The sequence below is a fragment of the Staurois parvus genome, unplaced genomic scaffold, assembly GCF_062004578.1.
Source record: "Staurois parvus isolate SC_StPar_1 unplaced genomic scaffold, SC_StPar_1.0 ptg000021l, whole genome shotgun sequence".
Classification (NCBI taxonomy): Eukaryota; Metazoa; Chordata; class Amphibia; order Anura; family Ranidae; genus Staurois; species Staurois parvus.
This window is the reverse complement of record NW_028317817.1, coordinates 116,609-141,127: the sequence shown is the minus strand read 5'-3', so window position 1 is coordinate 141,127 and position 24,519 is coordinate 116,609. Positions and strand designations below refer to the sequence as shown.

General features: G+C 45.0%; 1 protein-coding gene across 1 annotated transcript in view; it reads left to right on the top strand.

Annotated features, from left to right (window-relative positions):
* The first annotated feature begins 3,985 nt into the window (after window positions 1–3,985).
* SNRK (SNF related kinase) overlaps window positions 3,986–24,519 on the top strand; it is a 114,543-nt gene continuing 94,009 nt past the window's right edge. The window contains exon 1 of the mRNA XM_089690659.1: window positions 3,986–4,286. The gene's annotated coding sequence lies outside the window, so the exon portion shown is untranslated. The remainder of the gene's footprint in view (window positions 4,287–24,519) is intronic.

Genomic DNA, 24,519 nt, shown 5'->3' with positions numbered 1-24,519 from the left:
TCAGTGGAAGCAATCGTGCCTTGTATCAGTGGAAGGAACAGTTCCCCAAGGGCCAGATGAAGGCAAGCAAAGGGCCACATGCCATGCTGGAGAAATCCTGCTTCCCAGCTGCATTTACCATTATAAAAGAGGTAACTTTAAATTTCTTTTAAGACATTTACCATGCCAAACTAACTTAAAAATGCCTGTTTACTAGAAGAAAATACAGAACACTTTGGAAGGATTTTAAGTTTTAAATGTTCAGCTTTTGTTTTATTTATTTGAAATACAAGGAACGTACAATTCAGTATGTTAAGGTCATGTTTCTACAAAACATGCTATCTACTACATAATATTTTTGTTGCTGTATTTTTTATGGTTTGTATGCTGGACTCCAAGCCAAACATTGTCGGCTTGATTTACTAAGGAATAGAAGCTGTTTAGAAGGAAATGTCCACTTTGTAACGTGAATCTTAGCAAATATGCTAAACATATTCATTTGGAAAACTCAGTCATGTGCTTCAGAATTTTGTTTTAATTTTCCTTGCACACAATTGGGTATTCAATGTTAATGTGGCTTCTCCCTTTTTTGTTTTTTAACTAACTTTCACTTTGCGAGATCAATATATACTTTCTAAAATAAATAGTCACGTTGCTAGGTGACTAGCCTCTACTCTTTTAGTAAATGAACCCTACTGTGTTCTCACTTTAAGATGCATCCATATTCACTTTTAGTGATGTCCTTGATGTTTGAGTCGAATGTAAGTTCATCTCGAACATTGGCCGTTCGTGTAGTTGGCGAACACACAAACGGTAAGGGCTATTCACTTGCCGTGCCCCACAATGCACTGAGCTCTGACAGTGCATTGTGATTGGCCAAAGGTCAGGTGCAATGCTTATGTTAATCACAGCACAAATAGGCGGAGATAGCAGTGATGTCACCACTAGCCTTGCCCAATTGTTTACATCTAAATGACAAATGTCAGCTAGTGGGTGAGGACAGGCCGATGGGCATTGTTTTTTTATTTCAGTGAGTCGGTGTCATCATGACAACGCTGGACGCCATGAATGACTATGGATTACAACGATGGAACCATTTTTCTTTTTTTTTATAAATTAAAGGACTTGTCAAAAGCTGTTGTTTTGTTTTTATTCACATTTTATACTTTTTTGGTGAATGGGTAGGCCATGCTCATTCACAAGGGGGGGGGGCGGGATATAGGGGCCCCCTTGTCAAAGGGGACTTCCAGATTTCAATAAGTCACCCCCTGCAGACCCCCACAACCACAGCCCAGGGTTGTGGGGAAGAGGCCCTAGTCCCCATCAACATGGGGTCCCTTAGGGCAGTACCTGAGTCCCCATACCCCTTATATGGCCAATAACTTGTATATAAGCCTTCAAAAAGGTACTTTTAGTTCTGAGTACAATAGACTTGCTATAAGTTCGAAGTTTGTGGTTGAACTTTTGTTAGGTTGGCAACTTAGAACAGAATACTGCACCAAATAAGCAAAGTTGACACAGCAACAACAGTGATAACAGCAAATTAAAGTATCCAGCAGCTTGTCCTCTGCAACCAGTAGCCTATACCCTCTTTAGGGTACACTCTAGGTAAAGACTATGACGGTATATGCAGTCCTCTACAGAGGAACCTCTGACGATTGGCAACCAGGGTAAAGTTCCTGTATGGTAGAGGGTTGGTATACTGCCATTGGCTACTAGTCTTCAGCCAGCTAGTGTTGGGGCCCAGGCTTTAAGGTAGTGCACATAGGTACAGTCAGGGGCGTATTTACCATAAGGCAAACAAGGCAGTTGCCTAGGGCAGCATTTTTCAGGGGGGCAGAACTGCCCCCTGGAAGAAGGGACACTTGCGGCATGGGGACCAGGTGGGAACTGAGAGACTGCTTGATGGTGTATGCAGAGCCCAACTCTCATTCCCAGTGATGTCTGGAGCTGTAGAAGTGAGTGACTTTCTCTTTGAGTGGGGGGGGGGTAGGGGTGTTATTGGTCAATGTCAGGCGGGGGTTGGGGTCCGATTTTTGTGTTGCCTAGGACAACACAAAACCTAAATTCACCACTGGGTACAGTCCCTTTAAAGTCTGCATGCATTGATTCAAAACCGCTACATAGATGATTAGACTTTTTATTCTCAGCCTCTGCTAGCGGCGGTAGAAAGATTATGGCCCAGGGCACTCCGGTCACAACACCCTGATCCTCAGCACTCTGGTCCTCCCCTGGCCATCATTGGTAGCAGACAAGTGTGCACTCAATGACAGAGATGTGCACTCTCCCTGCAGCAAGACTTGGTATTAAAAAAAAAAAAAAAACAGCGCAAAAAAAAATTATATATATAAATAAATAAATCACAAAACTTAATTGAAAAATATATAAAATAATATATAATGTCCAAATCAAAAGTGCAAAAAAAAAAAGTCCCAATCCAAAAAATGAAGATATCCTAAATCCAATGTGCTCCGCAGAAAAGGCTCACTCCTGGCTCCAATTAGCTCTGGGAGAAGTCATTAAGCTAGGGCCTCACATACTTTTTCCTCCCTGCATTGTGAATGTTTACATGTTATGTGCAATTAAACCATGGCTACATCTAATGTTTGTGTAGTATTATGTTCAGCAGACTGTGTTCTTCTATTGTTGTGACTTAGATGACGTTCAGAGCACATTTTATGCCCAATTCATGCCAAACTCCACGTAATCCCAAGGGGTTCACATACTTTCTCTTGCAACTGTATGTGATTTTAGTGTTTTGAGTGAATGTCACTTTTTGACATTTTTAAATTTCCCGCCGTTCCGTCCCCGTACGTCCCGACGTCGCAGGGAACGGAACCCAGAAGACAGATGCCGGCATCGGCTGGAGGATATTCCCGGGGACACTGCAGGAGGGACATTGCGGGAGCGAAGGACAAGGTAAGTGAAGAAGAGATCCCGGAGCAACGCTGCAGGGTATTCCCGAGTATAGCTCGGGGTTACCGCTTGTGGTGCTGAAACTTTACCCCGAGCTACACTCGGGAATACCGCCAGGGAGGTTAATGGTGACTGAGATTCTTCCAGTGTAGACAACAAAATGTCAGTTACAGCACTACGTGTGTGTAAGCTCTAATCCTCAATCACTGCACACTGAGGAGAAACCACTGACCCTAGCTGGGGGCTGAAGAAAATCTTGTAGCAGGCCAGATGTGGCCCCTCCTTTGTTATATTTGCAGGTGATGAACCTATCAGAGGGCCCGTGTGTTTTCTCCAGCTTGTTATTCCAGGATAGAACCCTCAGACCCTCCACCTTTACAGCTTTCTTCAAAATAAGATGGAGTTCAGGAAATAGTTTTGTGGCGCCTTGGTCAGTACTGGCCCCAGGGACGTCACTACAGGCATAACTTTAGGAAAACACTTTGGGGTGGATTTACTAAAGGCAAATAGACTGAGCACTTTGCAAGTGCTGTTGCTCCAGAGCTTAGTGAATGCGGTGAAGCTCTGCTGACTTCCATCATCCAATCATGTGCAAGCAAAAATGCTGTTTCTTAAAATTTCCTTGCATGTGATTGGATATTCATTGTAAAGTGAAGCTTTATCCTATTTACTAATCTCTGGAGCAGCTGCACTTGCAAAGTGCACAGTCTATTCGCCCTTTATCAACTCCTTTGTGTACAAGACACTGCCAATGGAATTCAGGAAGAGCCGGCTGGACTGATTGGTGGATACCACTGACTCTCTCCTCGTCTCATTCAGTTGGCACTGAAGAGAATACTAATGAACTCTGTGCGCACAATTCACCCCATTTGTCTAAACGTTACCCTGCCCTGAATGTCCCACATCACTGCTACCAATGACTGCTCATTGTCTGCATCGTATTAATAAAGCTATTGAGGAAAAAAAGAACAAAAAAGCAGCCCTGAAAGAATCTACTATAGGACGTTAGTTATTGGCTGCTCTGTGGTCACGCCTTCTTCCTAGGTTGGCGACATACGGCAGCAGTCGTGTACGCCCATTTGGCTGGACGTCACCGAAAGGAGGGGCTGCGGTGGAGTGCGGCTGCGCTCCGGTGTCGCTCTTGTCTCTGCGGTCGCTGATAATAACAGCAGCTCCATCATGTTGGTGTGCAGTGTCAGTGCTGGATACCGCCGTACTATGGGGGGACAGCCTGGGCGCTGAGGACACCGCGGGGGGATTACTGCGACCACCGCACAGCCTCTTCTACCACCGACAGCAGGAGGACGTGCCCGGGCACTGGGGGCTATCGTCTGACTACCAGCTGGAGGGCTCTGCCTGGCCTGGCCTCCTTTCTTCTCCTGCCCGCAGATGTAAGTGAGCGGCACCCAACCCGCTGAGCGCAGGCCAACAATCGCTACACTCTGCCCCCCCCCCCTCCCCTCCTATACAGCCGTGCCCCCCCCCATACTGCCCATTCACTCAGCACTGTGCCCCTCCTCCCTGACCATTCAGTGGGTACCCACCAACATGTGCCCCTCCTCCCTGGCCATTCAGTGTGTACCCACCAATATGCGCCCCCTCCTCTCTGGCCATCCATTCAGTGTGTACCCACCAATATGTGCCCCTCCCCCCTGACCATTCAATGTGTATCCACCAACAAGTGCCCCCTCCTCTCTGGCCATTCAGTGTGTACTCCCCAATATGCGCCCCCCCCCCCCGCCCATTCAGTGTGTACCTGCCAACATGTGCCCCTCCCCCTGACCATTCAGTGTGTACCCACCATGTGCCCCCTCCTCCCTGGTCATTCAGTGTGTACTCCCCAATATGCGCCCCCCCCCCGCCCATTCAGTGTGTACCCACCATGTGCCCCCTCCTCCCTGGTCATTCAGTGTGTACCCCCCAACACGTGCCCCCTCCTCGCTGGTTATTCAGCTGTACCCGCCAACAGGTGCCCCCTCCTTCTTGGTCATTGTGCGGGTACCCACCAACACGTGCCCCCTCCTCCCTGGTCATTCAGCGTGTACCCGCCAACACGTGCCCCCTCCTCCCTGGTCATTCAGCGTGTACCCGCCAACACGTGCCCCCTCCTCCCTGGTCATTCAGCGTGTACCCGCCAACACGTGCCCCCTCCTCCCTGGTCATTCAGCGTGTACCCGCCAACACGTGCCCCCTCCTCCCTGGTCATTCAGCGTGTACCCGCCAACAGGTGCCCCCTCCTCCCTGGTCATTCAGCGTGTACCCGCCAACACGTGCCCCCTCCTCCCTGGTCATTTTGCGGGTATCCACCAACACGTGCCCCCTCCTCCCTGGTCTTTCAGCGGGTACCCGCCAACACACACCCCCTCCTCCCTGGTCATTCAGCGTGTACCCGCCAACAGGTGCCCCCTCCTCCCTGGTCATTCAGCGCGTACCCGCCAACAGGTGCCCCCTCCTCCCTGGTCATTCAGCGGGTACCCGCCAACAGGTGCCCCCTCCTCCCTGGTCATTCAGCGGGTACCCGCCAACAGGTGCCCCCTCCTCCCTGGTCATTCAGCGGGTACCCGCCAACACGTGCCCCCTCCTCCCTGGTCATTCAGCGGGTACCCGCCAACACGTGCCCCCTCCTCCCTGGTCATTCAGCGTGTACCCGCCAACACGTGCCCCCTCCTCCCTGGTCATTCAGCGTGTACCCGCCAACACGTGCCCCCTCCTCCCTGGTCATTCAGCGTGTACCCGCCAACACGTGCCCCCTCCTCCCTGGTCATTCAGCGTGTACCCGCCAACACGTGCCCCCTCCTCCTTGGTCATTCTGCGGGTATCCACCAACACGTTCCCCCTCCTCCTTGGTCATTCTGCGGGTATCCACCAACACGTGCCCCCTCCTCCCTTGTCATTCAGCATGTACCTGCCAACACACGCCCCCTCCTCCCTGGTCATTCAGCGTGTACCCGCCAACAGGTGCCCCCTCCTCCCTGGTCATTCAGCGGGTACCCGCCAACAGGTGCCCCCTCCTCCCTGGTCATTCAGCATGTACCCGCCAAACACGTGCCCCCTCCTCCCTGGCCATTGTGTGTACCTGCCAACATGTGCCACCTCCTCCCTGGCCATTTAGTGTGTACTCGCCAACATGTGCCCCCTTCCCCGTTGCCTGCAGTGCCCACCAAGCCAGTAGGAGAATAGATGTGCCCTCTCCTCCTATAATGTTCCTTCACTCTGCAGAGTGTGCCCACCAAGATGTGCCCCCTCCTCCCTATCCATCCACCCTTCACTGTGCCCTCTCCTATGTTGTGCATTCACCCTGCAGATTGTGCCCAACAAGATGTGCCCCCTCCTCCCTGGCCATTCACCATGCACTGTGCGCTCTCCTCCCATACTGTCCATTCACCCTGCAGTGTGTGCCCACCAAGCCAATAAGAGAATCGATGTGCCCTCTCCTCCTCCTCCTGTACTGTCCATTCACTCTGCAGAGTGTGACCACCAAGATATACCCCCTCCTCCCTGCACTGTGCCCCTCCTCCCTATACTGTCCATTCACCCTGCAGAGTGTGCCCATCAAGATGTGCCCCCTCCTTTCTGCCCATTCACCCAGCACTGTGCCCCCTTCTCCCTGGCCATTCAGTGTGTACCTACAAACATGTGCCCCCTCTTCCCTATCCATCCACCCTGCACTGTGCCCCCTCCTACTATACTGTTCATTCACCCTGCAGTGTGTGCCCACCAAGATGTGTGGTGTGCCTCCTCTTCTCTTTACTGTCCATGCATCCTGTAGTGTGTGCTCACCAAGCCAGTAAGAGGTGTGATGTTCCCACACCTCTTTGTATTCTCTATTCACCCTGCAGTGTGTGCCCACCAAAATGTATGATGTGCCCTCACCCCCTATATTGTCTATGTATCCTGCAGTGTGTGCCCCTTCCCCACTATACTACCCAAGTATTCTGCATTGTGTGCCTACCAAGTTGTGCGATATGTCCTCTCCTCCCTGTACTGCCCATGTATTCTGAAGTGCATGCCTACCAAGAGGTGTGATATGCTCCCCTTCTACTGATACTGCCCATGTATCCTGTATAAGATATGTGAAGGTTCCCTCTTCCTTGTTTTTTCACCTTGCATTGTGTGCCCACTAAGCCATTAATATGCCTGTTGTACCTCCTCCTCCTGTCCATCTACCTTACACTGTGTGCCCACTACATTAAGATTCAGTGTGCAATGTGTTCCCACTAAGCCATTAATATGCCTGTTGTGCCGCCTCCTTCTGTCCATCTACCTTGCACTGTGTGCCCACTACACCATTACGATTTAGTGTGCAATGTGTTCCCACTAAGCCAGTAACTTTTGTGTCATTCTTCCTCTTCCTTGTACTGTCCATTCACCCTGCAATATGTGTGCACTAAACCAGTAGGATGTTTGACATTCCTGCCTCTTCCTTGCAGTCTATGCACTCTGCAGTGTGTGCCCACTAAGCCAGCTGGATTGTTTGTGATGTGCCAGTATTCCATATACTATCCATTCACCCTGCAGTGTGTACCAGACTATGTGCCCCCTAATGCACTAAGATGGGAAATGTGCCACCTCTTCCATGTATTATCCATTAAATTTACTTTGTGCCCATCAAGGCACTGAGAGGTGTGATGTGCCCCCACCACCTTGTTCTTTACATTCACTCTGCAGCATTTGCCAGATTGTATGTCCACTAAGGTACTGAGGTGGATGATGCACCCATTCCCTTGTGTAATGTCATTTTTATTAACTTGCAAAGCCGAGAATTTATCCAGTAGGGTACCAAGACAAGTTATGTGATCATTTTATCTGTGTACGGCCTGTTTACAATGCCGATTACTGTGTGCTAGTTCCACATGCCCACTAGACCACTATGGTGTGTGATGGACCCCTTCCTCCATGTGTTGCTCATTCACTCTGCATAACCCAGTGTAAGGCAGCGCTATGTGCCCATTAGGACACATTTTATTTGTACTCCTACCACTTCTCCATTGCAGAACCTTGTCTGTACTAATATTATGAGCCAACTAGGTCACTAAGATGTGCATTGTGCCCCCTCCTGCATGTACTGTTTATTTAGTATGCAAATCTAAGTTGTGTGTGCCCACTAGGCCACTTAGATCCAATTTACCCCACTTCAATGTACTGCAAAATCCAGTGTGTGCCCACTAGGCACGAAGATGTGGGCTGTACCCCTCCTCCATGTATTATCAATTCATAGTGCAGAATCCTGTGTGTGCCAGTGCTTTGCCCACTAGGTTGTGTGGTGTACCTTTCCTCCATGGACTGTCCATTCACAATGCAGAATCCTGTGTGCGCCACGGCTTTGCCCACTAGGTCATTAAGATATTTGAGATACTACTCCTCCTCCATGGACTGTCCATTCACAGTTCAGAACCCTGTGTACCAGGGCTTTGCTCACTAGGGCAGTAAGGTGTGTGGTGGACCCTTACTCCATGCACTGTTCATTAACCATGCTGGATCCTGTGAGTCTCCGTGATTTGTGCACCCCCTGGGCATAAAGATATGTTGTGTTGACCCCAGTGTTTACCAATAAAGTGTGCCCACGAAAGCCATTAGATGGACCCCATCCTGCTTGTGTTGCCCATTCCCAGTGTGTACCAGTGACATGTACCCACTAAAGCCATGAGGTGGATGACAGACCCCCTCCTCCCTGTGTTGCCCATTCCCCAGTATGTACCAGTACAACGTACCTACTAAAGCCATGAGATGGATAATAGACCCCCTCCTCCTTGTGTTGGCTATTCCCCAATATGTACCCACTAAACCATGAGATGGATAACAGACCCCCTCCTCCCTGTGTTGTCCATTCCCCAGTATAAACCAGTAAGGTTTACCCACTAAAGCCATGAGATGGATAATAGACCCCCTCCTCCCTGTGTTGTCCATTCCCCAGTATGCACAAGTAATGTGTACCCACTAAAGCCATGAGATGGATAACAGACCCCCTCCTCCCTGTGTTGCCCATTCCCCAGTATGCACCAGTAATGTGTACCCACTAAAGCCATGAGATGGATAACAGACCCCCTCCTCCCTGTGTTGTCCATTCCCCAGTATAAACCAGTAAGGTTTACCCACTAAAGCCATGAGATGGATAACAGACCCCCTCCTCCCTGTGTTGTCCATTCCCCAGTATGCACAAGTAATGTGTACCCACTAAAGCCATGAGATGGATAAGACCCCCTCCTCCCTGTGTTGTCCATTCCCCAGTATGCACCAGTAATGTGTACCCACTAAAGCCATGAGATGGATAATAGACCCCCTCCTCCCTGTGTTGCCCATTCCCCAGTATGCACCAGTAATGTGTACCCACTAAAGCCATGAGATGGATAATAGACCCCCTCCTCCCTGTGTTGCCCATTCCCCAGTATGCACAAGTAATGTGTACCCACTAAACCAGGAGATGGATAACAGACCCCCTCCTCCCTGTGTTGTCCATTCCCCAGTATGCACCAGTAATGTGTACCCACTAAACCATGACATGGATAATAGACCCCCTCCTCCCTGTGTTGCCCATTCCCCAATATGCACCAGTAATGTTTACCCACTAAACCTTGAGATGGATAACAGACCCCCTCCTCCCTGTGTTCCCTATTCCTCCATAGACCCCCGTGTAAGAAAAAGGTGGGCGATGTGATCCCCAGTGTGAATAAAATGAGAAGCTGTGGTTGGTAGGTGCTGATCTGTATGTGAAGGGAGCCATCTCCATTCAGATAAGCCATTACACACCCATTCATACAGCAGGTCTCAATTCTTTCGGTGATCTCGGATTAGTATGTGTCATTTCATTCTAGATCTTGCAGGTAAGCCATCGCGTTGCAGGGAAAATCATGCCCGAGGTATGCACAGTCTGATTGTTATCTATGCAGGGAATGTGCCAATAATCCGTGCTATTCGCAGCCCTTCATTAGTCACACCTGTGACACATGTGTACTAAGGGTACATTCACAGGATCCTGCTATGAATGGAATGCAGGCATGTGTGGCTTTGTGTGGAGATAACAGGCATTGGTATTACTGTATCGGTTGTAATGTACAGGAGACGGGGAATGCAGCCGCAGCAGCTTGATATGTAGATGCTGACATCCATGCTTTTATTTAACGTGTGCATATCTTTGCTTATTATGCATGGCCAGGAGCATTTCATAGGTGTGGTGATCACTGAATAGACGAATGTTTACCCTTTACACCCTGAACACATTTTTCTGCATACAGGTGGGATGGGTGAGATCATTTCTCTCCACATTTTTTTTTTTTGTTTGATATTATTGCCTGGTAGCAGATTGTTGTCCTGCTTGGGGCATTTGCCATTTCCCATGACTGCATATTTTGATGAAGACAGCCGAGCTGATGCAAGATCTGAGCTACTGTGTCTATATGGGCTGTAAATACCTGAGTATCGTTTACTGTGCACAGCTTGTGTGTGCTTTTCATGACATGACTTTTACACTGCTTCTGTGTGGATATACAAGTTTATGTTCATATGCTTGAGAGAGAATACATTCCAACCATTGACCGCAGGTTTCCCTGATACCAGCTGGCACATGAAGAGTAAATATGCTATTTGAGTAGCTGGTTTAAAGAAAGCTGGGTGTTCTGCTGATCACTGCACTGTATATATCAATGCTGTGACCATATGGATGGATTTGTAGGTGCTAGTAGCTCTACAAAAAAAGTGTGTGTGTATATACAGTGTGTGTATGTATGTATGTATGTATGTATACATACATGCACACTTTTAGATTAAAAAAAAAATTTTGATAATATGTATATAGGTTATGTATTCTATACATGATATGCATGCTTGAATATATTTTATTAATATCTGAAATTCTTTTGATAATATGAAATATATAGGTTCTGTACCATGTAAAGGAGAAACTTGCCTGAATAGATTTATTGATGTATAAAGTTCTTTTGAGAATCTATGTATAGGTTCTGTATCACTTAAAGGATAAACCTGCCTGTATATATTTCAGATATGATTCTTTTGATAATCTAAGTATCAGTTCTGTATCACATAAATGATAAATATGTCTGGTTTTTTTTTTTTGTATTCTCCGCAACATTTTGTTCTTGTACTACGAAGCTTTGTTGGTTCATTCATGATTCAAGGCCTTTGTCTTTTTTTTGTAGTGTTTACAGCAGTCTTTGGTAAATGCGTCACTAATACATTTTGTGTAAAATTAAATCCAGGCAAAGCTTTTTGGATGAAATTTGTTGTTGTTTACCATATTCATGGGCAGTGCACAAAATTCAGCACCCTTGCTGTTTTGATTTTGTTAAATGGGATGAAGAATACGAGTAATAAGATTGCATTTGCTCAAGTATGTAGCTATTGTGAAACCCAACCCCCCCCCCCCAAATATTTGCCTTAATGCTCAACAGGCCTATAACTTGGGTTAGCTAAATGTTATTTAGGTTTACATATGAAAAATATTAACTATATGTAGCAAGTTAATCTATTTGTATATGTGAGTAGCAGTTTTAAAAACCTTGCTCATGAGTTTAGTTTGAACTTGTATAAGGCTGTTTTTACACTAGTGCGCTGCGGGTTGGGCACAGCGCGCTGGTACGCGCAGTTTACACGGTTTTTAGGTGTGATCCCATTTACTATTATTAGAGCGTTTGTTTCCATGAAAGCACTTTAAAAAGTGCTTTGATGCACTTTCATGAAAAAGCATAAACTAATAAAGTCAATGGGATCACACCTAAAACCACATATAAAGTGCACATACCAGCGCGCTGTGCCCAAACCGCAGTGCACTGGTGTGAACCCAGCCAAACGGTATGGAAGCAGCCATATTGCGCAGGCTTTAGTAGGCCTTATGTTACATTTTGTATATCTTCTCATCACATTGATTATAAATAATAGAATCTCTAGTCTTTAATGAGGGAAAATGCCCACAGTGCTTACACGTACCTTTTTTAGAAGTGTGTGTGTTTTCTTTGTACTAATAGGTGCACTTTAAAGATAAGGCTTTCTAATTGTGGGCAGGTATTTGTGTATAGAAAACGTCAATTTCCCAGAAATACAGATTTTTTTTTTTTTTAAGTCCGCAAACGTGCAACTATAACGTAAAAACCCGTAAGTGTCCGCAAAAAAGTGCAAGTGCAGAAACACACACACGAAAAACGTGCACTTAGGGGTGTGTTTGTCCTACCCCCGAAAGGGTTGGACCGTTCACCCGATCCCCCGGGGCACGAAGCTCCTGACAGGGACAAGGTTCCCATTTGGTCCTCCTGGCCAAAAGGCCTGGTGGACCACCGTTCCTTATGCCCAGCCGAAGCCGGACATTCAGTACTAGGCAAGGGGGTTCTCCCGAAGAGAAAACCCCCTAGGGATCAGGGGAGGAAGGAACCGTATGGCCACACATCCTCCCCCTAGACTTCAGGTAAGGCCCGAGGACCCACACCCTCCATCCGTGAAAAACACACACATAAGAAAGCAAAAAGTGACAAAACGTGGGAGTGGTTTAAATAAATAGAATAAAATAAAAAAGTGGTACCGTGCCTAATAGTGCACAGACCAGGCCCTGAGGCCTGTAGCAAAAATTGCCCTGGACTTAGCCAAAAGACCTGGTCCTTAGGGCGCTGTGCAAAAAGAGGTGAAAAACAGTGGCCATGTGTCATCTTCACACCGTGGGGTCCCACACCCAAGTGTTACTAGTGACACCCCTGAGAGCGTCTTCCCCAGGGGGCACTGAGTTTGCGGACTTTTTGCGTCCCCGACCCCAGGCCAGACCAAGGTAGCATGCTCAAACCAGGAGGTACTGGGTCTTTCCGGTCTCCCCAGAGGAATTACTCCCAAGGCCCCAGAACGAATCATGGCGCTCCCTGGTTTCTGTCCCTCCGGTACTAGCCTTCCGGACCCCCATCATACCAGTGAGGGTACTATACACCAACCATCCTCTTACCAGAATGGTCGGTAGCACCCCCACTGGACACTGATAAGAACAGAGTTCCCAGAAATACAGATGATCCATAAGCAGTATGTTGTCTGTAATTCTACATTGGTGTCATGTGTTAATGGCACAGAAGTCGAATGTTTTACAACGATTGGCAAGGTTAGGGAGGGCCTACTTTGTGTTAGAGCGCAGACAGCCATCTGGCTTTTCTGAACACGGATACAGTGCTAGGACAGGAAAACTTTGCTTCTTGCAATTGTAATGATGCAGACTGTGTCTTAACTTTAGTGTGATTAATTTACATAAATTGGAAGGAAAAAAGTTGGAAAAGTTGGAAGAGTTGTCTGACGGTAAAGTGTTTTCTGTTCATTGTTTTGCAATGCAAGTTGGGTAATAAGCAGCTTGGGCAGTGCTGACTCAGTGTGTGTGTGTATGTATACAGTTGCAAGAAAAAGTATGTGAACCCCTTGGGATTACGTGGAGGTTTGCATGAATTGGGCATAAAATGTGCTCTGAACGTCATCTAAGTCACAACAATAGAAGAACACAGTCTGCTGAACATAATACTACACAAACATTAGATGTTGCCATGGTTTAATTGCACATAACATGTAAACATTCACAGTGCAGGGGGGAAAAAGTATGTGAGGCCCTAGCTTAATGACTTCTCCCAGAGCTAATTGGAGCCAGGAGTGAGCCAACCTTGACTCCAATCAGTGTGATGATATTGGATGTGTTGCTGACAGCTGTCCTGCCCTTAAAAAACACACACCTGTTTTGGGTTTAATGGTTTCAAGAAGCACTGTCTGATGTGAACCATGCCTCGCAGAAAAGAGCTCTCAGAAGAACTACGATCAAGAATTGTTGACTTGCATAAAGCTGGAAAGGGTTACAAAAGTATCTCCAAAAGCCTTGATGTTCATGTGTCCACGGTAAGACAGACTGTCTACAAATGGAGAAAGTTTAGCACTGTTGCTACTCTCCCTAGGCGTGGTCGTCCTGTAAAAATGACTGCAAGAGCACAGCGCAGAATGCTGCATGAGGTAAAGAAGAATCCCAGAGTGTCAGCTAAAGACCTACAGAAATCTCTGGCACATGCTAACATTTGTGTTGACACATCTACAATAAGGAAAACATTAAACAAGAATGGAGTACATGGGAGAACACCACGGAGGAAGCCATTGCTGTCCAAAAAGAATATTGCAGCACGTTTGAAGTTTGCAAAAGAGCACCTGGATGTTCCACAGCACTACTGGCAAAATATACTGTGGACAGATGAAACCAAGATTGAGTTGTTTGGGAAGAACACACAACACTATGTGTGGAGAAAAAAAGGCACAGCACACCAACATCAAAACCTCATCCCCACTGTAAAACATGGCGGAGGGAGCATCATGGTTTGGGGCTGCTTTGCTGCCTCAGGGCCTGGACGGATTGTTGTCATTGATGGGAAAATGAATTCCAGAGTTTATCAAGACATTTTGCAGGAAAACGTACGACCATCTGTCCGCCAACTGAAGCTCCGCAGAGGATGGGTGATGCAACAGGACAATAACCCAAAGCATAAAAGTAATTCAACAAAACAATGGCTGCAACAGCACAGAATACGCCTTCTGGAGTGGCCCAGTCAGAGTCCTAACCTCAACCCGATTGAAATGCTGTGGCATGACCTTAAGAGAGCGATTCACACCAGACATCCCAAGAATATTGCTACACTGAAACAGTTTTGTGAAGAGGAGTGGTCCAAAATTACTCCAGATCGTTGTGCAGGTCTGATCTGCAACTACAGGAAACGTTTGGTTGAGGTTATTGCTGCCAAAGGAAGGTCAACCAGTTATTAAGTCCAAAGGTTCACATACTTTTTCCTTCCTGCACTGTGAATGTTTACATGTTATGTGCAATTAAACCATGGCAACATCTAATGTTTGCGTAGTATTATGTTCAGCAGACTGTGTTCTTCTATTGTTGTGACTTAGATGACGTTCAGAGCACATTTTATGTCCAATTCATGCAAAACTCCACGTAATCCCAAGGGGTTCACATACTTTTTCTTGCAACTGTATATGTGTGTGTGTGTGTGTGTGTGTGTGTATATGTATGTATATGTGTGTAATTAATATAAATAAATACATTTTACATATATATATATATATATATATATATATATATATATATATATATATATATATATATATATACACACACACACACAGATATGCTATATTCTACGATAAATGTTCTTTTAAACCCTCATAGAGGTACCTATTGATGCCATGCATATGGTGGCAACCTGCTGAGGCTGCCTAGAAGATACTAGGGAATGTTTTACTATTTGTATAGCTGGTGGCCATCTATACATGGACACCTAAACCAGGCATGCTTGTAGCCTGCTGAGTCACCTTTACTGTCATTTGCTGGAAATGTAGCATGACCAATTGTCAGTGTTTTTAAATGATTGATGTTTGCAAGGTTCTGCTGTGTACATGCTGCAGGGTAAATTGACTTTCGTATAACTTTTGCGCCTCCTCTATGTCTGGGGGAGTCAGAAACCCAAAATTGATACTGTCTGCCAGAAGGGGAAATGTATTGGAAGCATTTTAGCTTTCATATCGAAAGGCCCTAAAGCTTCCACCTGCACAGCCTCTGGAAGTGACAAGGCATCAGGTTTTCTTTACATTAAATGTAGATTTTTCAATGTGTTGTGTTGGGATATCGTAACAAATTTTAGATGGATAGAGTTGAATTGCTGGTAAAATAACAATATTATTCTGAGTTACTTTTCACAATAACTTAACAAACATCTGTTTTAAACATAGAAACAATAAAGGGAAATCTTAAAAGTTTAGGAATCCAAAACATTTCAACACCATGGACAGCAATAGTAGGTTATCTTGTTTTCATGATTGACCTTTTTTTTAAACTACATTTAAAGTGTATGTAAACCATTACAATGAACTTCTCTTATTCGCCCCTTTTGATTTGTTAAATATAACATAGACAGTGGTTATATTTGTTCAGTAAGTGCAAAAAGGCCTGTTGATCCTGCCAGGAATATCATCAACTGATAACTTTCTGTGTTCACTGCTTTTTCTGTTCTGCTATTGGTTACTGTTGTCCACCAGGTGAAAAAAAAATATTTTAAAAAGAAAGCTAATGCAACCAACTCATCCAAGGATTGGTAGGCTGCAATATATTCGATTTTTGTTCTTGGCTATAGATATGCTTGAAAGAATGGTGAATATATATTTATGGAGGTTCTCATTTATTCTGGCCATGGTATCTCTAGTGGTAGTTAGTCACATTCAAGTGGCTTGGTAAGCTGCAAACTGTCATCAATATTAAAGAACACGTCTAATTAAATGTGACTTGCAGTACTAGATATAATGGTAAATATAGATCATTCTCCTAAATAATTGTTACATAGTTGTTAAAGTTGAAAAAAGACCATCCAGTTCAGTGTGTGTGTGTGTGTGTGTGTGTCACTATCATTTCCCATATCCCTGTATATTGTGTTCACTAAGGTGCCCATCCAAAAGTTTATTTATTTTTTTTTTCTTTTTAAATAACTTCTCAATGATGCTGCCAACTGTAGAAGGGAGTTTCACATCCCTATTGCTCGAATGGTAAAGAACCCCTTACTCTGCTTAAGATTAAGCAGCTTCTCATCCAACTTCATTGAGTGGCCTCATGTCCTCTTAAGTGACCTGAGACTAAGGAGTTTTCTCCTTATGCTAAAGCCAACGTTTAGATTTTTTTTTCTCTATTGCAGTGAATCTAGATGCTCAGGTAAAGTGGCTGCCCACTTTTTAGTTGAATAATGGTTGGTTTGTTTTAATGGTTTACAGCAAAGTTGAGAAAGTAAATGTAAAGCCACAGAAGGCCCAGCAAATGATTTTAGGAGGCAGACAGAGCATTAAAATTTAGTCCAGTGTTTATATTACTAGGGGGGGGGGTCATCTCATTTGACCGTATGCACACATGCTTTCTTCATCTAACTATGCACATTTTAGTGAAATTATGTAACGCAGTCATTGCCACTACATTCTTGTATAAACCCCTGGCAGGAAGACTGTACATGTTGTTGATGACAATATCAGAGACTTGTTTTACTTTAAAGTGGGCCTGTGCTTTGCCCATACAACAAGGTCTCTCTTAGGCTCCATGTACACTGCAGCTGATAAACTCACGTTTAGGAGCTTTTCTGCGTTTTTTTTTTTCAGCAGCCCCTGAACTCTCCCTAATGTTTTCCTTTGTGTCCATGTACACTGTCATTTATAGTCAGCTGAGTTTACAGTCGCTTTTTTGAACACACCAAACTTGTGTTCAGGAGTATATTTTATCAGCGTTTAAAACGCCAAACATTTGTAAACGCGGCTAACGTTTAAAAGCATTTGCGTTTTGGAAAATGTTTTAAACTCTTCCAATTCCAGATGCTGTCCAGAGCATTTTTTCATCATGTAAAATGCATGCAAAGCGTTTTCCCGGTACTCAAATGGACCTGGTATACCATACTTTGAGGTTTCGCATGAAAGCAAATGTTAGACACTGCTGCAATAATTTCTGCACAGAAATGAGCTGGAACACATCCAAACACCACAAAAAAACAGCTAATCTCAACAAATACTGCTCTCTCTGCTTCTGCTCTCTCTATTTCTCTCAAAATGTCTGAAATAGTTCGTTTTGTACTGTTTTTTCAGTGCATTCTGGGCACTTTGGTAGGTCTCCTGAGGTTATCTTTAAAAAACACTTCTAAACGCAAACACTCATAAACGCGGTATGCAAACGCGGCTAAACAGACTTTTTTTTAACCTGTTTTCCAGCAGTCAGTTTCCATCATTCAGAAGTGTTTTCCAAATGTCCATTGTACATGAGCCTTACCTGGAGCACCACCAGCTTTCTGCATATGCATTTCCATTTGTACCCTGCCACTGGGAGAGAAAAAAAATGCAGGTATGGGGATCATGTGACTCTCACCCCTTCATCTCATGTGATGGCAATTGGCCATTCAGACAACCAGAATTGTCCAATGGGTTTAAGGAGAGAGTCCTTAGGCCTGTGTAAGCTCCAAGTCCCAATTTGAAGCTTACATATGGCTTCCTCTCTTTGCTGTCAGAGGCAAAAGGAAAGGTAAGTATACGCAGCTGGCGAGACCGTTCACATGCCCTCCTTTGTGTAGAGGGCAACAAATGATGTATATTTATAAACCATTTGTTTTCCTTTATTGTTCTAAGCAGAATATTAGCACATATGGGCACAGTAAAGTTCTTTAGTTTTTGCTAATCAGATTATAGCAAAAGGTATTACATGAATAATTCTCCAGGGCTGGCAGGGTCTGATCTGTAAGGACAAGTTCAGGAAGCTGCATGTCGCCTTTAGTGACTTGGAGTTGTCTTCCAGTTTCTAATCTTCAAAGACAGGGAAACGCAGCAAAGGGTCATAATGCATAGCAGCAGTTTGCTTCTAATAAAAGCAACTTGTGGAGACATTGCTGCTGGGTGCAGAACTACCTATTAAACCAGCATCCTGCTGGTCTTTTATTCTGTCTACCTTTAACTTCTCTGACATGACTCCTGGCAATAAATCCATGTAATTTAGCCTGTCAAGCTTTGCAGTCAAAACTAATCAACAGAAGTGTTTTAGCTTGCAAAAAGGGCATGGTTTCATGGAGAAGAACCAATGTGAACTGTTTGTTTGTTCTGCACATACAGTATACCATCAGCATAAACCTCAAACTTCTAACTCCCAAAGAAAATACCCCATGCATTGAGAACTGTACATGTAAAAAAATCAACCTATAAAGAGGAACTGTGCAAATATATTTAGCTTGTTTTTCATTTTTGAAGGTGCTTTTTGGTTAGTTTTCTTAGATCTTTAGACCCTTTTAGACCAGCAGTCTGTCTTGTTAATTACCTACCTCCCTGTTCTATTGATCTTCACTGTGCATCGCTGGCTACCTTTCCAGTGACTGGCTACTCTCTCCAATGGTTAAAGTAGTTGTAAAGGCTCAAAGCTTTTTACCTGCATGGAGTCTATGCATAAATATAAAAAAAACCAAGCCCCCTCTCAATTCAGATGTGTGGAGTCTCGGCTATCCTGGGACTCCCTCTTCTCTTTGGCTGAGATGGAAGCAAGAGCCATTGGTTCCCACTGCTGTCAAATCACAGCCAGTGAGCTAATGAGTAGAGGGAGGCGTGGGGATGAGCTGCTACTCCGTGTGTGAATGGACACACAGGCCAGCGGGTGCTCCCATTGCAGCTTGCTGTGGGGGCACCTGACAGGAGGGAGGGGACAGGAGAGCCTGCGGGGGACCTGAGAAGATGAGGATCCAGGCTGCTCTGTGCAAAACCATTTTTGCTGAAACATTTGTGTGGCACCAGGCAGGCGGTTGCACAGTTAAGACCCCTTGGAATGGGGAGGCGTTCATGCATATCTAAGATCGAAATGTAAAATTATGTATTCATTTCCACATTAGACTGAACAACCTTGACATTTATAAATTAACTTTGTGAAGATCCCCACACATTTACTTCCATGGTTTCTGTGACACACACTTACTATGCCCTGTGAGCAGGCACTGCTGTGTCACACATTTCAGAGCCTGCCCTCTGAACTGCAGAGGTGCTGAGAGGAGCAGTGTCAGGAGGCAGGGTCAGTACAGGAATCACTGCAGCAGAGGAGAAGCTGCAAAGCATGCATGGAATCCTTGACGTTGTGGAAAGCAATGGCCAGCAGAGGGGCAGAACTCTCTGCATAATACATTTTTAAAGTAAACTTTATTGGATTGTCAAAAATGGCTATTGTTTGTATTGCTATTACAGTGCTGATGTTGAAAAAAACAAAAGTGTGTTCTTTGACTATAAAACTATTTTATGATTGCTAGAATGGAGAGGATGGCAAATATTTAAAATGGTAAGCTTTGGGGAATTCAGGAGAATTCTTCCCATTACACATGCAGCTGGGGGCTCTCCACAAAAAAAAACAAAACACTGGCCCCTTGATCCCTTTGTTTCCACCCTGCTGTTCGCTTACCAAATGGTCTGGACACTATGGGGTTTATTTACTAAAGCTGGAGAGTCCAAAATCAGACTCCCTTCTGCATAGAAACCAATCAGCTTCCAGGTTTCATTGCCAAAGCTTCATTGAACAAGCTGAGGTTAGAAGCTGATTGGTTTCTATGCAGAAGGGAGTCCGATTTTGGACTCTCCAGCTTTAGTAAATAAACCCCTATAAGTCTGCACCACGTGGCTGTCGTTCTCAGCTGTTAAAACTGCACTGAGCCCCTTCATCCTGCTGTTTGCAGGATGGACTAGCCAATACAATTTTGTGTTCCTTACCAGCCACAAAGGGCTGTTCAAACTGCATGAGAGTGCACTGCACATGCGCAAAATTTGAATGTCCCGGAGCTGCCACTAGGGGCGGGGACAGTGTTTTTTGCGAAGAGGGCCCCCCCGCAGCTGCATGTGAAAATGGAGGAGCCCTGGTATGTACTATTAGGAAGATATGGAGTTGCATAAGGTGCTTTTTGGAAAAATGCTGCTGAGGCGAACTTCCACTATAACTTTTTTTTTTTTTTTGTTATGCTGTCACTTAGAGAAGAGCTTTGCTGGAAGCATACATGTCTGTGTATTTCCTATACAATTTTTTTTTTTTGTCAGGAGTTGCAGGCTAGCCTAGGCTACTTCTTGTCTGTGTATGGGACTTTTAGTAACTTACTCCTTTTTATATAGCACAGACTTGCCAGAGTACGTTAGAGAACAATTTATCTGTTTAAATCCGTTCCTTCCCCAAAGAAGCTTACTGTCTAGTGTGTGTACACCGTCAGGCACACTGTCCCCAGTTTTGGTGGAAGTTAGTCATCCACCCAACCAGAAACACCATCTAAAATCCATGCAGATCACGTTGTGGTGGTAATTAAACTTTGAAAGGCCACTTTACTGCCTAAGGCCACAGAGTTCTGTGTTTTTGTTTTGTTTTTTGTGTACCGCTCTTCATTGCCATGCCAGCTAGTCTAGCCTTGCGCCTGTCACACATGGTGCTCTGTTTAATGCATAAGAATATTCCTAAAATATTACCAGTATTATGTTGGCAACAATATAATGAACAAGTGCAGTCATATGAGGATGTGGCTTTAAGAAGCCTAAGCGGACCTTTTTTGGCCTGTAAACTATTGCAACTTCAGGTTATTTCTGGGGGATTTCATGGCACTCCTAGGACAGCTGGCAGATGTAATCCTTTTAGCTTTTCTTTGGTCTACCCTGGGCTCTCTCCTTTTGTGGTTGTGTCTGGAACACAATGGGAGCTTCCCAGGGGTCATGCATACAGGATATCAAAAAACATTGTTGGACTTGAATATCACTTTGCAGTGTATCTGAACTCGATCCACTAATCATAATCTGGTATTTAATAGATAAAATGTTTATTTAAGAAGGAAGCAAAATATAATTAGGATTTTAATGTTAAAATTTAGTTTTTTAGCACACAACCAGTTTGGGCCCCAGTATTTCATTGTTTATATACCAGGGGTATTTGAATTAAAATTCAGAGGTCCGGTCAGTAAAATTTTCTTCCAGCAGAGGTCTGAATCACATGTTTGTGCGATGACATCACAGCTCCCCCTCCCCTTATGCAGAGGAACACACTGCACTTCATCAGGGGTGCCATTAGTTCTTATGTCACCCCCAGATCGGCACCTGATGGTGCATTTTTTGCATGCGGCTTGGTGCAGTACAATTTTCAAAAAGGGTCGGGGACTTCTTTCCCCATGTTTCTCGTGTGTAGTGCAGCCTATTAAAATGAATGGGCTGACCTACCCACAACATGTGCACGTCAAAGGATGAAACGCGTAGGGTGGGGCTTAATGGATGTGACGTCAAGACGTTTCCCCAGCCTGTCGGCTGTTCGTCTGCGGTGAGCGGGGCTCGTCCTTGGTTTACTGAAGGCTGTCATTGCTGGTGTCGGCTTGAACACCTCCCTTGTGAGTTTACATTGAGTTTTAAATAATTTGTGCTTTTATAAAACGTACTGCACCATCATATCCTTTCTTTATCCCTGAGCTTTGCCACATGTTATGGAGAGAGGATGACCATTTGATTGAAAGGTTTTCATCTGTGTTGGTTGGCCTGCTGCAGAACATTGCTCCCATACCTTGGACGTTCTCCACAGATCATCGCTCCCAGAGCAATAGCGCTTATGCTGATTTATAATTTGATCAGGATATAGCTCTGGTGAGTTTATTCATTTCATTTGGTGGTGGATTTAATCACGGTGCTATTGGTTGAACACAATATTTTTAGCATTCATTATTTTTTGTATGGTGTTTGGACTTGACACAGAATATATGGACACTATAGTTTTTTTATGTGATTTAATCATCATTTTTCACTTATAGATCAATTTGAATATTTGTTATTGAATTAGCGCATTCCTATATTTTCTTATATTAAAACGAATGGGCTGACCTACCCACAACATATGTGCACAGATCTGAATCAAGCCTCGTATCACAATTCTGCTTTTTACATCTGTGTCTCCTCTGTCCCCACTGCACATACCCCCCCCCCCCCCCCTCCACCACAACAGCATCCTCTGCTCCCCTTCAGATCACCTCTCCTCCCCCCCCCCCGTTCACAGTAGTGTTCTCACACTCCCTTGACATCAACCCTCCCAGCAGTACTGACCTCAGCCCCCCCCCCCCCTTTCCTGCAGTGTACTCTGACCCTTTTCACATCATCCCCCTACATTACTGTCCTCAGCCCCCCCCCCCCCCGCACACACCAACACTGTCCCCACTGTCCTACCTTAGACATACAGTTCAACAGGAGGCACAGCAGGTCTGGATGTATGGTGGTAGCTGCAAGCTGGTATTTGGTTGCTAGGACCCCCTTGCACCCTAGCAACCAATCGCTTGTTAACTCAGGCAGTTCCCATCCTCTGTCCAGAGCTGTTCTGCCTCCTGCTGTTGGCTGTGCGAGGATGACAGCAGTGATTGTTGGAGGAAGAGCTGGCTCCTAAATAGCGCCAACACGGCGGTCCAGATGGGATAGTGACTTAGTCCAGATCGGGACTGCGGTCCACCATTTAGTGATGCTTGTTATATGCTGCAGTTTGCTCAGTCCAGTGGTGCTTTACTGGGGCCATGTTTGGCTCTTCGTTGCCATTTTGGAATAGCCACTGCTATTACAGTAGTATTACATCCTGTGGACAACTTTTGTAGCCATGCTAGCTGATAAAGCATTGTACTTTTTGTATGAGAATGTGCAGTATGTTCAGCCTCTTCTCTGTCAGCTCGATGCTGCTTGTATTTAATGGCTGAGCTGCAGTAAGTGTCTGTCTACCACGGTGGAAGACAGGGCTTTCATTTTATTCATTCACAGTTCTCTGTGAATGGGTTGTGCAGCTGTGCGAGCGGAGGCCCACACAGCGTTGCTGATTTTGAAATGTAACAGCGGCTCACTCCCACCTACTGTCATGGGGGGTGAGGGTTAGGGTGCTCGGCAACATGTTACACCCTTAATATTGGTGTAACATTTTGCTAAAAGGCTTTTAATAGCAAACTTTTTGTGAATTACGTTTTCATTTCTGGATATTGGTAGTCCAAAAGAGGCCTTGATAAATGGTAAAAGATCAGCCCAGCCACAACAGGAATTACAGTATGTTCCTGTGAGTTCCATTGCCCAAAGGCTTTTTATATTACAAAACACTCTTTAAAAATGCTCTACTGTCTGTCTGTTTTCCAGAAAATATACTGTAAAACAGTGTTCTTCTCTTAAAGCAGGGGTCTCCAAACTGCAGCCCTTTGCTTGCCTTTTTCGAGCCCTTAGGGCGCTATTCCTCCCATTAACATCAATAAGAAGGCACCATTGCTTCCAATGACATCAGCAGTGGGGAACCGTATCTCTCACTGACATCAGCAATGGGGCATTTTATCTTCCACAGATGTAAACAATTAGGTCCTATTGCCCCCCGTGATATTAATGATGGGGCACTATTCCTCCCAGTGATACCAATCATGGAGCACTATTGTATTGAGTAAAAAAAAAAAAAAAAAGCAATGCACTTTTTTTTTTTTTTTTTTTTTTTTTTTACCAACCCAAAAAAAAGTGCATTTATTCATTTTTAAAAAGGTGAACTTAATCTTTAACCACTTTCCCATTGCCCAGTAACAGAAATACTGCTACAGTGTGTGTTTGTGTGTGAGAGATTTTGCATTTCCGGGTAGGGGGCACGTTCCTCAGCTGTCGATCACCGGGTCCCGGCCGGTGATTCTCCACCGGCACACCACCGATCGCCGAGTATCACTGACGGGGAGAGGTCTGTATATAAACAATAGAGATCTCTCCCCTGTCAGCTCCTGCACATTGCACTGTATTGCTCTGACACTATAAAACACACTGAAACTGCTCACAATTAACCCTTTGATCGCCCCAGACGGTGACCCCTTCCTGCCCAGTGTCATTAGTACAGTGTCAGTGCTTTTTATTAGCACTTATCACTCTATTGGTGTCACTCGGGATGTCGGCAACAGTTAGTTCCCTCCCCCCCCATGTCAGAATGCCCGCCGTAGTCCTGCTATAAGTCGCCGCCATTACTAGTATATTAATTACAATTAAAAATTTGTAGAATCTATACCACCATTTGTAGACTCTATAAGTTTCACGTAAACCAATTAATTTACATGTATTGGGTTTTTTTTTATGCCA